This window comes from Haliotis cracherodii, unplaced genomic scaffold (assembly GCF_022045235.1).
Source record: "Haliotis cracherodii isolate W230 unplaced genomic scaffold, xgHalCrac1.p SCAF_2, whole genome shotgun sequence".
Classification (NCBI taxonomy): domain Eukaryota; kingdom Metazoa; phylum Mollusca; class Gastropoda; order Lepetellida; family Haliotidae; genus Haliotis; species Haliotis cracherodii.
This window is the reverse complement of record NW_027266275.1, coordinates 47,143,934-47,158,081: the sequence shown is the minus strand read 5'-3', so window position 1 is coordinate 47,158,081 and position 14,148 is coordinate 47,143,934. Positions and strand designations below refer to the sequence as shown.

Genomic DNA, 14,148 nt, shown 5'->3' with positions numbered 1-14,148 from the left:
CAGGAAGGTGAGCCAACAGCACAGTTAACTCCCTTGGGTTGGACCTGAATTGGTAGGATACCAGGATTAAGTGATTGTCAGAATTCGGGCACATTCTTCACTGACAGTAGGGAAGTTGAATTAAGTTCAATATTACAGAAATTCTGGGAAGTTGATGAAGTTTCCCCTTTGACATCTATCCTTTCCAAGGATGATGAATTTGTGATTGAATCTGTAAAAGATACAATCAGATACCAGAATGGTCGGTATCAAATTGGCATTCCATGGAAGGAAAATGCAAGTCCTTTACCAGACAATTGGGAAATAGCTTACAAACGTCTCTGTTGCACAGAGAAGAAATTATCAAAAGACAGGTTGCTGATACTTATAATGGTAACATATCTCAGTATCTTGAAAAAGGTTACATTGAAAAGGTGTCCATTGATGGGAACAGATGTACCTTGTGGATGGTACTTACCTCATTTTCCCGTAGTGCGTCCAGATATGGAAACTACAAAGGTTCGCATTGTCTTTGATGCATCAGCAAAATGCGAAGGTGTATCGTTGAATGACAGTATCCATCAGAGTCCAAAGTTACAAGGTGACCTATTTCAGATATTGCTCAGGTTTAGAAGATACTCGGTAGCCATAGTATGTGACATTGCAGAAATGTATCTTCAGATAGAAATGTTGCCAAAAGACAGGTCATTCTTTCGATTTCTTTGGAGGTCAAACAATCAGAATGACATGACACAGGTTTACAAATTCTCAAGAGTAGTCTTCGGTGTTAATGCCTCTCCGTTTTTGGCACAGTACATATCACAAGAACATGCTAGAAGGTTTCAAGATACTCTACCAAAAGCTGCTGAGACTGTGTTAAAGTCGACCTATATGGATGACAACACAGACTCGCTTCCAAATGAGGTCGAAGCCATAGAGCTGTATGAGCAGCTTACAGAGTTGTGGGGAAAGGCAGGCATGTGTGCACGAAAGTGGTTATGCAATTCACCCGAAGTCTTGCAGAAAATGCCCATAGAAAATAGGGCTACTGAGGTTGATCTTGGTAGGGATGAGTTGCCAACTACAAAAACACTTGGTTTGACGTGGGTGGCAAAAGATGACGAGTTTAGCTTCCGAAGTACTAGTGCACACAACAGTTGGATAGTTACAAAGAGGGGTTTTCTTAGAGAAATGGCTAGGGTATTCGATCCGTAAGGATTCCTTGCTCCTTTCATCATCAAAGCAAAAATCATCATGCAGGAAGTCTGGCTCAAGGGTTCAGATTGGGATGAAGAGCTTGATGATGATTTGAAACAGAAAGCATTGCTTTGGCTTAATCAAATGAAAGAGTTGGAGACTGTTAGATTCCCGAGATGCTTGCAACTCAACTTGAACATTGAGAACAAGAAATTGCATGTTTTCGTTGATGCATTTGAAAATGCATATGGGGCAGTAGTATACAACATGACTACCTATCAGAATGGGATGGTGTCTAGTCGCTTGGTGGCATCAAAATGTCGAGTAGCACCTCTGAAATCAGTCAGCATTCCTCGAATGGAGTTAATGGCAGCAGTATTAGGAGTTAAGTTGATCTTGACTGTAGTCAAAGCTCTTGAAATGAATATTGCTGGTGTGATTCTTTGGTCAGATAGTCAAAATGTGCTGTATTGGATAAAAAACCACAACTGCACATTCAAGACATTTGTAGCTAATCGGATAGCCTTTATCCAAGAAAACACTGTTCCTAGTCAGTGGAACTACGTTCCTTCTGTTCAGAATCCAGCAGATATCCTGTCTAGGGGTACAACAGTTGCTAATTTGAACAAAGCATGGACTTCTGGACCTGACTTTCTGGAAAAAGATGTGACAGAATGGCCTTTACAGATGGTGAACAACCAAACATTAGATGATTCTGAAGCCAAGAAACCTGTTATATCGACAAAGCAGTTCTTTGCAATGGCAACACCTGACTGGTGTTGGAGACTAGATCCGAGAAGACACTCAGATTGGCAAAAACTACTTAGGATCACAGCATGGGTTTATAGATTTATGAACAACAGTCGTTCTGAATTAGGTTTGAGAATCGCTGGGGGACTAAGTCACGAAGAACTTAGTGATGCAGAGATGTATCATTTAGGTAGTGCACAAAAGGAGGGATTAACAAAGGACGTATCGGCACTTGAATGTAGTAAACAGTTGCCATCAAATAGTAAACTCACTGGACTTGATCCCATACTTGATGAAGATGGGTTGATTAGATGTGGAGGTAGACTGCAGTATGCAAATTTTCTCCCATTTGATGCACGGTTCCCGATAGTATTGCCCAGAAGAAATTGGGTAACAAAGCTAATCGTGAAGAAATATCATGAGGATGGAAAACACATCCTTGGTACAAATCAGATCCTTGCTCTACTATCTTCACGTTTCTGGATCGTTTCTGCTCGTGAAGAGATCCGTGAATATGAAAAGGAATGTTCTTGGTGTCGCAGACTTAAGGCAAAGCCTGGTGTGCAAATCATGGCTCCACTTCCACAAGTTAGACTGAAATACTCATTGAGAGCATTTGATCAAACCGGCGTTGATTTTGCAGGACCTTTCATCACAATACAAGGTAGGGGGGAAGCAACGAGTTAAACGCTACCTTTGTCTCTTTACTTGCCTGGCAACTAGAGCAGTGCACTTGGAAATGGCATACGGTCTTGATAGCGACTCGTTCATGAATGCCTTTTACAGAATGGTCAACCGTCGAGGCTTGCCAAGTGTAGTGGTTTCAGATAACGGGACAAATTTCACAGGGTCGTTAAAGAGCTGAAACAACTTGTAGACAAACTTGATGAGGATTACATTAAAACCTCCTTGGCCAATCGTGGAGTTACTTGGAAGTTTAACCCACCATATTCACCACATTTTGGGAGTGCTTTTGAAGCAATGATAAAGTCTTCCAAACGAGCTATATATGCAATCCTTGGCAATGGCGACATCACTGATGAAGAACTTGTGACTGCCTTTACCGGAGCTGAATCGCTGATCAATTCAAGGCCTTTAACTTACCAAAGTACACATCCACATGATGACGTTCCACTAACTCCTAATCACTTTCTTGATGGTCAGTTGGGTGGAATATTTGCTCCCGAGTCGGTTGATAAGACGGTGTTCAATCCGAAAAAACGTTTGCGAAGAGTGCAAGAACTTGTACGCCACTTTTGGAAACGTTGGATGGCTGAATGGCTTCCTTCTCTACAAGCAAGGAAGAAATGGTTTATACCAAACCGTGATCTTGAAGTAGATGACGTCGTTCTGGTTGTCTCCCCTCAGTCACCTAGAGGCAGTTGGATCACCGGACGAATCATAAAGACACATCCTGGAAGAGATGGACACGTTCGAGTTGTTGACATACAGACCAGTAAGGGTGTTGTGACAAGACCAGTGACAAAAGTGTGTCCACTGGAATGGAATGTTTCAGGAACTGCAGCTGGAGAAGTCTTCAAGAACAGAACAGAACAGCAGAAGGATTCGAGGAACGGATAGAATTCGTGAATGGAGGATTCAAAGGACAGCTGAAGGATTCCGAGGAACGGATAGAAGAATTCGTGAATGGAGGATTGACAGAGTTCATGGATAGAAGATGTTATTCAAGGATGAACATTCAAGAATGAACATTCAAGGAAGTATTTCGAGTGACTGAAACATTATTTTTCATTTCGTAAAACAGGATCTGTTCTTTCGTTTTAACAATGAACATTATACTTACCAGTGAATTGACATGCTTTCAAGTGGAATATTTCTTACAGAGATGTGGACGTTGAAATGACTGCTTTGTTTTTCAGGACATGTGTGGACTTTTTATGAACAATTTAGTCTCATATTATTTCATGTATGTACATATACTATGTTGTGATCGATAGATAATATTAGAAATGATAGACTGGGATCTATCATTTGTAGGGGGGAATGTTCTGGAGAACTATAGCCAGGAACATGAAATGTTCGCTGGGAATACCACTGGGAGTTAACTGGGAGCATTCGTGCAAACGCTGAGTGCTTCGCGGATTTTGTAGTTCATGTAAATCGTGCGGCACGTGAAATTGCCTATGTATAGCCAAACTTTGTGAAAATAAAGTCAGTTCGAAAAACACTGCGTAACAGATAGATTGACTGAAACGAATTAGACTTCTTAATTTAATCTTCTCATTTTAACTTGGATATATTTTGATCTTACGAAGATCAAAGTAACTTATAAAAGTAATTAAAAATATTCCACAATGAATTGATTGGTTCTTCAAACATAAGAGAGACCTTTTTTATGTTACTAATCTTTACTGACATAACATGCAGTTCAGTAACAGATAATGACTGCTAAAAGTCATGCATGTGTAATCTAATACCAGTACACATGCACAAGTATACCAAGATTTTAAATAAAATAATAAGAGTCATTGTGCAACGCAGATATCTGTTGGTGTGAAGAGAAATAAGAATAACTTCAATAATTTGTTAATGTGGGAATTTGATACATCAGTTTAGAATGAGGAAACATAAAAAGCAAGGCCAAATGAAATTAAGAATCAGCTTTATCTGTATTATAATCATCTGATGATTAATTGTCAAAGCAAAGGGATGTAGACACTGTAATGTTAATGCAATCATCATGATAGAGACTGAAAATTAGTATGAAGATACAGTTTTAATTTAAAAGATGAAAAATTGTAGTTGGTATAAGTACCTTTCAATATGCATTTAAACTAATACATAGGGTCATCTGTGTCTTAAAAAATATAATATTTTAATTTGGAAAATTTAAAAATGTCAATCTATTTTTGTTGATGAGCCGGTTTCTTTTACAATTTCTGGAAAACCTTTTTCCCTTCTCTCAGTTGTATACCTGATAAAGAATTACGTGACTGTGTTGCTGTCAAAATTTACAACATTTAGGCTACTAACAACTTTACGTAGCAAAAGGCCTTCAAATTTTGTGTACTGCATCAACTAACCCATCTACTGAAATGCATGCATATGATGTAGCCTGCTCTGCGATACTTAAACATAGATATGGGTTTGTATACAATGAAAATCTACTTCATTTTTAAAAGTATGATATTCTAACATCAAGGGCATCACTTTCAGCACCGATAGCAAAACGTCAACAAAGCGACCTGGAATGAACGATCAGCTGACCTCGCCGCCTCGCTTCGAACGGCTATCAACTGGTTAACTACACAATATAAGCAGTTGTGATCATCCCTGATGTATCACTGAATCACGGAACATCTATTTCCGGACCATCTTCCCGAGGCAAGGGAATTACCTGACAATAAAAGTCCAGTTTCCACCCTTGCCGAACTGGGCTGGTATTACGGAGTTACATTTTGGCTGGACTAACAAGTCTGTGCATAGTCCAATCACAATCCTCAACAAAATCGAAATCCGGTTCGTAAACTGTCAATCAGATTTCAGTCGATAGCAGGATTTGCAAAGCATGTCCAACTCGTTATCAACAGATATTTTCCAAATCTTTTCATGTTTTTAATCAAGATACTCGTGCATGTAAGACCCGTTCTATCACAATATAGATCTTGATTATTGATCGACCGGGCCCTGCTTTTATGTTTGAAGCAAATGCAAGTGATACGAGAGGTGGAATCTGATTGACCATAGGAGAGGCATAGAAGGGACATAACTCATAATAGCCACTGGTGGCCCATGAATTCCAGCCTAGTTCGGCAAGGGTGGAAACTGGACTTTTAAAGTCAGTTAACTCTCTTGCCTTAGAGAGATGTTTCCGGACATGACAATAGATAGATCATTTTTTAAGTGAAAAGGTATACTGTCCATACAATCCGTTGCCGATAGAGGTGAAGGCTATACTGGTTAACTGTGTATAGGTGTGATAGTAATATGTGCGCACACCACATGCACCGTCAGTTTAAGGTAGGACCGTCCGGGTAAGTGAACCTAGCGGGTTAGTGAAGGGAAGACAAATTGAAAAGAATTGCCCATTTTATAACATGATGCGTTAGATAAACCCTAATAGTCTCATTTCTGCTACTGACATTATGACCTCGAAATATTAGTAAAATCAAAATACTTTTTACATTTGTAATACATATCCTGCATTACTACATAAAGGGGCACTCATCTCTGGCTTCTTCTCAGCCGTCTGACTTTTTTGTGAATCAACGGATCATTCCTAGTCATCAAAGGATCAACAGAGATTACGTTGATTGATTAATCACTGTTATCTTGCACAGTGGATATGTCAAAAGTAAGTGTTTACATGTGTAGGTTCACTTAAGCAGATGGAATACACTCATATCATGACGTGCCAATGTAAAAACAACATACTTTGTTCAAAGGATTAACCGATTATACGTTGATTGATTGCTCATTGTTATCTAACTCAATGAATTTTTTAAAGAACCGTGGACATAATGAAAATAGTTGTCACGTGGGCTTTCTCAGCTGACCTTTTAGACTTGACACCTACATGAAACAACTGAAACAAACCAAGTGATCAGTTGAAAAACGAACACTGGTTATAATATCCCAAAACGCTTTATTTTAAAATATTTGATTGTTACAGAGACACGTGACATTAAATAAGTTTCTTTGTACAGCTGCAGATGTATGGGATATTGTTCCTTGTGTGGATATTCATGGATACATTCCTCGAACAAGGTAGCTGCCTAAAATTATGATATAACTTTGGTAGGTTGTAATTACGATATTTGCATTTTGTTTTCATTCTTGTTCTGTAGCATCAAACAGAATCATTCTTGTTCCTCTACATCTTGATTGAGAAGCTCTTCGATGCTCAATATACGTTGTTTTCACAAGTCTTTTCCTTTGTAAGCGTGTATATGTTACAGTCAATGTGTAAAATGTGATTCACTCAGGCAATTTATAAAATGTCTAAATATTATCATCATTTTACAAATCAACTGAAAAATCTGTCCATTTGTTTAACAGTGACGAAAAATCATTAAGACGTTGAAAAAGGACTTTCAATAGATTAATTATGCTAGCATTAGAAGCCAAACAATATAGAAATATGCTTTCAATCCTAACATTTTCAGTCACTTGGTGGTGATATTAAACATAAGAATTGTTGAAATTGTTGTCATAATAATACAAATGGACATATTTTTCGGTTAATTTGTAAAATAATTGGATATTTAGGCATTTAATAAATTACACATTTTGATTGTAAAAATATACACACAATAAAATGAGTAATGCTCAAGTGAAATATTTACTTTTTGTTGCAAGTCAAAAAAGTGTCAATGAATATTGCACAATTACCAACCAAGTGACTTATCAAAACTTTGTCACCATTACCAATACTACCCACAAAGATACCTACATTTCCTTATTATCTCGTAAACTGTATTTGACCATACGACCATTCCCAGCCACAATGCAGCGAGAGAAACAAACAGTTCTTGTCCACCAGTCCTTATTATGATGGCATGTAGAAAACCCCTCAAAAATGGCAAATTTTTACTAGTCCTTATGATACCTTAAGTATCTGGCAGTTTGGCAAGGACTACAGATCTAGTGGCAATTTCTAACACTGCTATGATCACCAGTATCAACAGCTGTAGCCGAAAAACCTTCTTAACTGGCCTCTCATTTAAGAGCTGTACCGACATCCTTGCTGGTTAAAGCAATCTGTATTTGGGATGTTATACAGTATATGCTCACAGATTTCCTTCCCCGAGAGCCGCGATGGGGTGAGACAGTCAATAGATCATATACATCACAGCCGAAAACAACCCTTTCAGAAATCCTAAGCAGATTGTGGTGGCCGATTATCCCCCCTCCTATTTTCTTGCAATTTAGAAAAAATACATTCATCGTGGATTATGAATCAATAAACACATACACAGTTTTAATTTGAAAACTGGACACAAAGGTCACAAACTAATTTTTTAAACCAATGTATCTGTAGCAGAATGTCTACTTGACAACATTCTTCATGGCTGTATCATCTATGGAAAGGCAATGAACAGGGCTTAATCGTTCATGTGTGAGGCATTTGTTTTCAGTATCTTTACTGCATGAGAGTTATTATAACAACGGAAAATCAAGGATAGCTGCCAAGTGGAGTTACTTTTAACACCAACAAAAATAATGTGGAACAAACAATGTTGATACATATTGCCAATTTTCAATGTGTTCTATGCATAACCATTGAAGATATGAGGAATAGTGAGGAACAAAATAAGTTGTTTTATATACGAGGGGTGTTCATTAAAGATTTCCCCTAAATTAAACCACTTAGGGTTATCATATTTGGTTGAAATTTCACATGTGTAATGATACATGTATCTATGGGTTATGTCTGAATTTGCAGCATCGAACTATTAATCTTACCACTTTTGCAGGTGTTATGATCGAGTAGGGTGTGACAATGGAGCCAGTAGAATACCGAGCAGTGATAAGGTTTTAATATTTGAAAGGTCGCACACCAAAAGAAACTTTCGATGAAATGAAAGCAACTTATGGGGAAGATGCCCCATCATATGAAGTTGTTAAACACTGGCATCGCCAGTTCAAGTGTGGTCGGACATCTGTGGAAACAGCTGCCATTCCTGGTCGCCCCCATTCAGCCATTGATGAGGACACTATCCATCAAGTGGAGACCGCCATTTTGGCAGACCGACGTATAACTGTTCGCCAGATAGCACAAGATGTCAAGATCAGTGTAGGGTCTGTGGAAAAAATCATCCATGATAATTTGAACATGCATAAGGTGTCTGCACGATGGATTCCCAGGTTGCTCACACCTTTCCAAAAGCAGGAATGAGTCAATTGCTCAAAGGATCTTTTGGACATGTGCCAAAAAAACCAGGCAAACTTTTTTGACAGACTTATCACACAGGATGAAACATGGGTCCATCACTATGATCCTGAGACTAAAGTTCAGTCGATGCAATGGAAGCATGTGGAGTCACCACCCCCAAAGAAGGCACGTGTCCAACCCTCTGCAGGCAAGGTCATGCTCACGGTGTTTTGGGACCAGCACGGAGTAGTGATGATGGATTTCTAATTTATTTACAATGGAGACAATGGGGGGCTACCTCGGTTGCTGGTGCTAGTGGGTCGTAAATCCGAGTGATAGGAATAGAGAAAGAGTACCCCGAGGATCGTGGATCCTGGCTTGTTAGTGGGTCGTCAACCCGAGTATTGTTGTGGATTAATCTGGGATCGTGGATCCCAGTATTAGTACAGATGTACCCTTGGAGGTCGTGAAGCCCCGGGTGTTAGGTTAGGGAGAGGTATATGGTATAAGTTGGGGGCTACAGACGCCCAAAGAGAGGCTGTGTAGCAACTGAGTGCCCCCAAGGAAATAGATTGAAAATGGCTGAATTGCAAAAATAATATGTAATGACTTTAACAAAGTTTAATTGCATCAGTCCTCTGTACACGTGTCATATTGCCTGTATCACAGCAGGCACTGGGTGTCAGTACCAGGGGTATGGAATTTACGGCACAATGTCTGTATATCCTCACTTAGCACGTGGTGGTGTCCATACACTGTGCTCTACACAGTTGGGTCCAATAGACAATACAGAAGAGTCATGAGATGATTTGGCACGAAGAACAATGGCACACAACTAACGGTCATGATTAAACATGGGAGATGAGAACGATGCTTCACGACCATCTAAATATATACACAAACTGACATGGTAGACTATGGCACCTCGTAGGTCAAAGCCTATGCATGTCATACAGTACATAGGGAGATCTGGGCTTGGCGCAAGGTAGCTTCGGGGTTTCTGATGTACCGAGTAAAACAGTCAGAGCTCCACCGTCCTAGAGTCTAGATAAGGTGGTCCTCTAGGCGAGCTTGAGCTGCCGTCGTGGCCGCGCCGATCCGGAAAGAGTGTCCTGAATACCCACTGGAACTAAAACCTGCGCGACACAATATAATGCTAAGCCATCTCAGAAAGGTATTCCTGGTAATGGCTGTAAAGGAGCTGTCCACAAAGAGGGGGTCGGTGTTACGTGCCCCACGTCTGATCCATACGAGTTGTGTCAGGCCACGAAAGGGGCACACCAGGTTCTTCGTAGCGAACAATGAAATATGTGTGCCTTGACGAAAGGGGTCAGTCTTAGACACTTTGAGTCGTAAGATGCACCTGGCACGATTTGAATCGAAAGTGATGTCTTTTACGCAGATGTTGGTGTCGACGTCGAAACTAGATGAGCAGGTAATCTCACAACATCGTAAAAATCCAAAGAAGGCAATGGTGCACATAGTCTCCATATTCAAGTCATTGTAAGGTCCTAGCACACCCTGTCCTTGGAGAGTGACGATCCGACAGAGAATATCATACGTAATGGGAAGCCTCTTACTCTTGACGGGAGATTGTAACTTCTTGTATCCTCTCATTAATGTCTGGATACGGGCAAAAGCACCAGAGGCTGGGGAATGAAACACTGTAGGTAATCCGGCTTGCAAGTAAGTATACCTAATACCCGCCAGGTATGTTTTCATTGTTGTATAGGCAAGCTTAAGGACCCCGAAACAGTGGGCCAGAAAGTACTGGAGATACGTCTCTTCCATTGAAAACAGGTACACACGGATCATGAACTTGATGTAGCACTGCACCCCTGTGGCGTAGGTGTGTCTGGTGCGAGGGTTAATGGCGGCGGACCACAGGGTATTCAGATGGGTATTCAAATCCAGATGACTTGTGAACTGGGAGGGCATGGTTTGGCATTCTTCTCTGCTGATGGCGCTAGACTTCGGAATTTCTTGAGCTGCAAACGAGAGAGCGCATCAGCAATGTTGTTATGAACGCCAGGGATATGTTGTGCGATGATGACAAAATTACCTTTAGCAGCAGTCCAGGTTAGTGTTCTCATTAAAGCCATAATCTTAATACATTTGGATCTGCCTTTCCTAATGATATGAACTGTTGATATATTATCACAGCTAAAGAGCACGCGTTTTTGTGACCACCTATGTCCAACAAAATGGCTGCCACAACAATGGGGTATAGTTCCAGGAAGGCAAGGCTGTGTTCTACGCTCAATCCACCTAACAGTTTTGAAGGCCATTTGTCGGCAAACCAGGATCCTTGGAAATAGCCACCAAAGCCTATGGTAGCGGCCGCATCCGTGTATAGTTCCATGTCACAGTTAGAGGTGGCAGTACAGTCATGGAAGAATGACACTCCATTCCAATCTTTCAAGAAGGTGGCCCACATGTGTAGGTCTTGGCGGCAGGCATGGGATAAGTACACATGATGATGGAGTTTCTACACTGTCTTAGAAAGGTCGATCAGGTAGGATAGGAAGGAACGACCTGGGATAATGACTCTGCATGCATAATTTAGATGCCCCAATAATTACAGCAGTTCCTGTTTTGTACACTTTTTCCGTCGAGAAAACTCGTCAACCATTGCTGAAATTCTGAACAACTTGTCGCGTGGTAGCTTAGCAGTCATTGAAAGCGCGTCCAGGACAATTCCAAGATATTCGATAACTGGAACAGGACCTGCTGACTTATGTTCAGCTAATGGTATTTGGAGATGCCTAAAGAGTTCACATAAAGTGTTCATGGTTTTCTGGGCATCAGCAGTTGGCGCATCAATGGTGAGGAAGTCGTCAAGGAGGTGGAGAATATGTTTGACGTCATAATTGTTATGCAGAATCCAGCATACTGCTTCTGCGAGGGAGTCGAAAAGTTTTGGGCTTGATCTGCATCCGAATGCCAAACGTGTATAGAAATAGAACTCTTCTTCCCACTTGAATCCGAAGAACGGCCAAAACTTGGGTGCAATGGGTACCTGTTTAAAGGCATCAGAAATGTCAACCTTGCACATCAAGGCCCTTCTTCCAGAATAAGAGAATAATATAACAATCTTGTTGTCAATAGTCACATAGGACAGGGAGCACAAGTCTTTGTCAATTAGTTTGTTTACACTTGGGATATCTGGCTTGTCGTGTGGGGCTGAAAGGTCCAAAATTAGTCTTTTCTTGCGGCTGTACTTGCCTTCAGCTAAACCTAGAGGACTGACTCGATAGATGGGGTAAGGTGACTTGTTGAAAGGTCCGATCAAGTATCCCCTTGCCACTTCTGACTGGACCAGTTTTGTGATGGTTGAGGGCTCTCGTCGGGCACTTAGATTGTTGGAACACTCGACAGTTGAAGTTGGCAGAGGAGCGATTAGAGGGTCAAAGCCATTGATTAGGTTGTTGGAGGAAATTTGGTTTGGATGAGCTGAAAGTTCAGATTTTAAATGAATCACATTGATAGGTGTTAGGTTAACAGGTCTACATGGTAGTAGGGGAGCCAGCCCGTCTGGAGCAGGTCAGGGCATCCCTCGGAAGTGTGGGTTATGCTCTGGCACAAATGACATGACCGGGCCCTCTGTCCTGTGGAACACATTGTATATATCCGTTTGTCCACCATGTCCCACCTAATAGGCGTTCCTTTTTCTGCATATGCTGCTACACGTGCATCAAACAGTTTGTGGTAATCATAGTGATTTGTCTTGCCGGGAAAGAGTTTCGCCAGTCCTACTACAGTTTGTTCGTGGTCATCTAATTGTGCACGTAGTTCGTGGTTGTTTTCGCAGTACACATTCTTGTATGCAGTGAATGAAATGATGAAGTGTAGGTACATTGTAGGATACATAAAGCACGAGAAGCTGCGGCTAAGGTAGTAGTTGGTTGTGCACAAACTAGAATAATAAATTTGACATCAAGTATGACTTTTAACAGGTCAAAGTACAGCATATGTGATATCTAGATCCATTCACTTTTCAAGGCATCAATAGCGGAAATCTGATCGTGGTTGCTATAAATAATGGTGTGTTGGGCCTTTTTATGATTACTTTACACACAATTTCTCCAAATATAATGAAAACAATATTGAAAGAAATTTTGAATAAAACTAATAAAATACATTACAAACATAATTTCAGTTATACAATGACCATGTTTCAATAACCAGATAGTGTAATAATAGGATTAAATTGTGTACTTCAGTTTGGATTTGTTGACAGGTATTTCCGGTAGCCTACTATGTGCTCACAGTGATTCTTTGCAACGAAAAACTTGAGTTAATTAAAAATGAAAGAAAAGATTGGGAACCATGCTTTTCTGCGCACTGTATCCGAGTTAGTGCTAAATTGAAGGGCACAACAGTGAAGGAACACTGCATATAGTACATGTACGTATACATTGTTTGATTTATGTACATATTTAAAAGGATGGGGGATATTGATATTTATCTTCTTGTTGAGTTTACGATAGTTTATAATATACAATAATCATGCAATTGCAAAATGAGGTTTTAATTACGGTCTCAGACAATTCATATGTTGTTTTTTAATATAATAGGTCTTTTGACATGACATTATTACATGACGTGATTAAATATCAAGCTATGAAAAACAAAAATGGGATCCATAATCAATCTCAGTCAACTTATCATCCAACTCATTTGGAAATCTGAATATGCTTTCCAATGAGATACTTACCCGATACTTGTTTTTTATCAAACTATTACCATCACGGGTATTTCCTAATAACTGGATCGGTTGAGGTCCCATTTTGTCTGTTTGTTTAGGTTGAAGAAATTAATCAACATGCACTGTTTGTAATATTGAAATTTTCATAGACCACAGGTAACCAATCAGTGTTCAGAAATGCATACAGATATTGCCTCAGAGTGTATTTCCCCTGTCCTTGCAGACGGGAACACAGTCTCTTGTCACGCTCAGTTGCGTTCGCCAGCAAATCGACTCACACATTCATTATCACTTTTTATTGCTTCACTCTGGCTCCAAATTGTTTTCATGTTGCTTTAGTTGCATCACTGCTGATGTTAGTGCATTTTAAACTAGATCTTTTTGTTTGTCAGCCTTTCTGTCTAAAGTACTGCTGCATTAACTTAAAATAATCTTGGAATCACATGTTTAAAATTATGTCTGTTTTATATCAAAAATGGTATGTCCGACAATGTTATATCTAGCATATGAAATCATTATTACATATCTGCTTATCTTGAACCACATGATTAATACTTTTTCATATAGGACATGGGACTATGTAATACTTCCTTTTGAGATTTCCAATATATGGTACCTGTGGAAGTTGTTTTGTGTAAACAACATCTTGTGTCATAATTGAACAGAAAATGAATACAAA

At 39.9% G+C, this 14,148-nt stretch overlaps 1 protein-coding gene across 2 annotated transcripts in view; it reads right to left on the bottom strand.

The window, feature by feature from the left end:
* Window positions 1–14,148, bottom strand: part of LOC139468152 (cyclin-dependent kinase-like 4) — a 493,691-nt gene that overhangs the window by 72,921 nt on the left and 406,622 nt on the right. The window lies entirely within an intron of this gene.